At 43.7% G+C, this 4282-nt stretch overlaps 1 long non-coding RNA gene across 1 annotated transcript; it reads left to right on the top strand.

Annotated features, from left to right (window-relative positions):
- Positions 1-2288: 2288 nt before the first annotated feature.
- Positions 2289-2980, top strand: LOC135371908 (uncharacterized). The gene is made up of 2 exons (XR_010415734.1): positions 2289-2386; positions 2721-2980. It is a non-coding gene; the product is annotated as an uncharacterized LOC135371908 (long non-coding RNA).
- The last annotated feature ends 1302 nt before the right edge of the window (positions 2981-4282 follow it).

Genomic DNA, 4282 nt, shown 5'->3' with positions numbered 1-4282 from the left:
TGTCACGATCTTCTTGGTTCGAAGCACGGAGCCTGTGAGGAGGTCTGTGGTGCTTGGTCTTGCTGGACGTCTGTGAAGATAAAAAGAGAAGATTCGCATTATGCCATTTGGGGAGCAGGGGGGGTCTCAGACGAAGTGCTGCTTGCCTCTTACATGCTTCTGCAGCACCGATAACCGATAACTTTTCGAGGGCGTTGTGCGTTTTCTCATTCATATTTTACTGGTGAACTAAAGATGACACGGTTCTATAACAACACGTTGTGTACGCTCTTGGAGTTTCTTGATCACACACAGCTGAGTGCTGTAAACGCACCTGATGTCACCTTTATGTACATAAGTGTTTCTGTGGTGTCAGGACCACTAAGAAGGGACGACTGAGTCCGAAGATGGTCGGGATGAGAAAGACAGCTTACTTCCGCGCTCTCGCGGGTGTCGAGCGGATGACGATACCGATGAGAATGTAGAGGATAAAGACGATGCGCAGTTTCGACGAATTGCTTGAACTGTTTGAAATTGCTTGAACTGTCCGCTGCACTACGATGGCCGTATACTCAACAAAGGTAATTTTGCCTCTTCTTTCTCGGGATGAACTGGCAAAAAAAGGGATTTCGGCGGTAAAGGTAGAGGGTGCCGACCCCCACTACTCTCGTTACCGCGCGTGCATTGGAATGACAGCAGTCGGTCCGCGCACATCAACACACCCATTAAATATCAACATGGTGCGCTCGCTGCTTTAGTTAACTGTAGCTAACCCTAACCGCGCTCAAACACATGGACACACGCCATCCATATGAACACGAATTGCTCACCGCCATAACTTAGACCTCGTGCCTACTCTACGCCCGCGTACCCTCGTTACCCGCGTGCATTGCAATGACGAATTGATTATGCTGCAATTTCTCCTCCAAAGCGTCTTGGCCGCGCTTTCTCCTGTACCGCCTTTGAGGGCTTTCGTCAAGGGACAATGAAATTTCCCCAACCCCCTACATACAGGGTGTCCCAGCTAACCTAAATGTGACTATATGTTTTTAGATATATCTATCACGTTTTCTGAGATGAAATCAATTGCAATATAGCATATGCTGAAGGGCACTCCCTAGATGGGGCTGTAGCAGGCTCCAAAGGCAATGTCTTAAGTAACTTTCAATAATTAACTCTCTAACTATAAAAGCTACGATGTTGTTCCAATGAGAACATCTGATCTCTTCGGTCACCAGACACCAAAGCCGTTTTCAGAACAAAAATCCGTTTGATAGATCGTCCGCAAAAAATTCGTGAAGAACACCTTTTTTTTTTTTCATTTTGTTCATGGCGCATCTTCGTAGTCGCATATTTCATTCATCCCATCAGAGTGAAGAAGCACAGTGCCGTCTCATGCGTCGAAGATGAGCTTTAATTTGCGGAAACAAAACAAAAACAAATGTATCTGGTTACTCTATCGCAACTGCCCTTATCTTGGACTGCATTTTCTGTTTTCTTTTAATCTTTTTCCAGGACGCAAGAGGCGATAGTGTGCTCTTTCATTCTCTCGTATCGGGAACGAAGGAAAGACGCGTCTCTATAGATGCGCAATGAATAAAAGAAAGCAATAAATAGTGTTCCTTGAGGGATTTTTTGCGAAAGATCTATAGAACGGATTTTTGTTCTGAAAACGGCTTTGGTATATGGTGACCTAGGAGATCAGATGTTCTCATTGGAAAAACTTCGTAGCTTTTATAATTAAGAAGTTAATTATTGAAAGCTAATTAAGACATTGCCTTGCAGGAGTCTGCTAATGCCCTCCTAGGAAGTGCCTTTCAGCATATGCTATATTACAATAGATTTCATCTCGGAAGAAGTGATTGATATATTTTTAAAAAATATGGTCACATTTAGCTAGGACACCCCGTATTTTTTTTACTTTTTTATTTTTATTTTTATTTTTTGCTGGAGACGGTTTTTCAGGCTAAGAAACTAACATGCCAGAAATTTTTGCCCGCGAAATCGCTCCACTCCATGAGAAACGCGCGCTTCGAGTTTCTTTTCCGCATTCAACATCTCCCAGGCGCAATCTCTTGTGGACCGAGCAACTATGCGGGCTGCGCTGCTTGCCCCCGCTAAGTCAGCAGTGTTGTGCAACGCCTAGCAATGCTCATCACCGCCATCGTCAGCTGTGAGCCATCGTCAGGTGCACTGATCTCTATAGTAATAGGCTGGATAGCGGATTGAGGGTGCAACCGTACGGTCGCCGGCCGCCATCTTGGGAAGCTCAAAACATTGCCGTCCGCCACTCAGTTGCATTATGTGCATGCGCCTTTGCGTAGCACTTTTGTGGTGTCATGCCCGCCTGCTGTGGTTATGGGTGTGCTGACCGTACTGGCAAGGCACCGGGGACGACATTTCACAAGTAAGTGACATGGTTTTACAAATAAATGTGATTTATTAGTCCACGAGCGGAGTGACAAAACGTTGCTGTTGATGCATGTGCGCGGCACTTTGTGAATCGTATCTCAAGATCTAAGCGTTAAACTTTAAGCCGTACGTTATCTGCATAGAGTCATTGTGATAGTATAGCCTTCCTGCAGTTCACGGGTGTGGTCTCGGCACTCAGCAAGCGTTGAAGTGCGCTTGTCAGCTGTGATATCTACGGCTCAGTTTGTTTGTCACGGTATCGACGATTGCTTGCTTGGATTAGCCTTGTCATCCCTTCCGTAATTGATGGCATAAATTGTTCAATGCAGGTTCCCTCACGGCCGCCCAGAACATTTAAACAAAGTGTGCGGTAAATGTCAGGCGAAAGGACTGGACGCCGTCGACGACATCACTGGTCTGCAGCAAACATTTTAAAAACAAATGCTTCGACAGAACGGGCCAAACCGTTCGACTGAGGCCTGACGCTGTGCCCAACAAGTTCGACTTCCCAGAACACCTCCAGAAAGTAATAATGCATGCGACATATGTAGAGGCCAGATTTATATCCACTAAAAGCTAGTTGAACACACATGCATGAAAAACTCATTTATCTTGCTCAAAATATGTACCTCTAGGAATTCACTTGCATGCATTTAAAATACGCAACAAACTCACTGGGGCAAAAGTATCTTACTTTATGTAGTGTACAAAAAGCATGCAGAGTTGAAAGCATAGATCGAGAAGTTGCCCGTCAAAAGGAACTCGTGACAAAGTTACCGTGTGAAAAATGCAACTAAGTTATTCAGCCCGAAACGTAGCTTGAAACGTTACAGAGTTACTTAAAAAAAGAACGAGTTGCTCCCAAGTTACTTCGCACACAAAATAACACTACACAGGTGTAGCTGAGTTCGACCCTGAGTTGCCTGCGTTGAGTTTTCGTTTATGTCCAACAATTCGAACGTGTTACATTGACTGGACATCATGTTTTATGACATAAAATGCTGTGGAAGAACCGTAAAGAAAGCAAGGAAATAAGTGGACGTGAGTGAAAAGCGAATTAGTAACTTGGAACGTAGCTTAAGTTACTTTGGCAAAGTTACCTGAAAAGGGAGTTTTTCTGAAAATTAACACGGCGCAAAAGTTGCGAGTTAAGTTATATAGTTACCAAGAAAAGGAACTTAGTTACAGTAACGAGTTACCTCGAACTCTGGTTGAAAGTGTGTATTTGCATGAAAATCTAGCCTCTAGAATCATGTTCCCTAGTTAAGAGTTCCAAGCGATGGTTGATGATTGGAATCAGTACTGCACGAAGAGCACCTTAAAGCTGCAGCTAGTCCAATATATGAAAACACTCCTGAATTATGCATTCATATGCAGTTAAAAGCCACTCCATATTGGATAGGACAATACTAAGACGGGCAAAAGCATATAAAGAAAAAACTATTGCATGAACATGTTGACTAACGTACAAACTCGTATTAGTGGGACATAGAAACACACCAGCCACGTGTCTCTTTGGTGCATTCCAGCATGTTTACTTTACTTAGAGACAATAAATAATTTTTCAACCTCGAATGTCTACTCTTTATTCTCGCTGCTTAAGCTTGCGACAACATATGTTTGAATGCAGCCCAAATGAAAACAATGTGATCCGTCTGATCAAAGAAGTTTCCCAGTGCTACAGCAGTATCGGACTGTACCACCTTGCCAAAGAATATACAGAGAAGGTGACAGCCAGGCCTCAGCTGCGAAAGAAATTGTCAATGTTAATCATATTCAACAACCAGTAATGCACTCTGCCCACTTACCTGCTTGACTGCTTCAAACTTGCTGTTGCAACTGGACTTGTTATACTTTGATGTTGGAACTTTCACCACAAGACCTTGCTACT

Source organism: Ornithodoros turicata, chromosome 1 (genome assembly GCF_037126465.1).
Source record: "Ornithodoros turicata isolate Travis chromosome 1, ASM3712646v1, whole genome shotgun sequence".
NCBI lineage: Eukaryota > Metazoa > Arthropoda > Arachnida > Ixodida > Argasidae > Ornithodoros > Ornithodoros turicata.
This window is presented reverse-complemented; position numbering and strand designations above follow the sequence as displayed.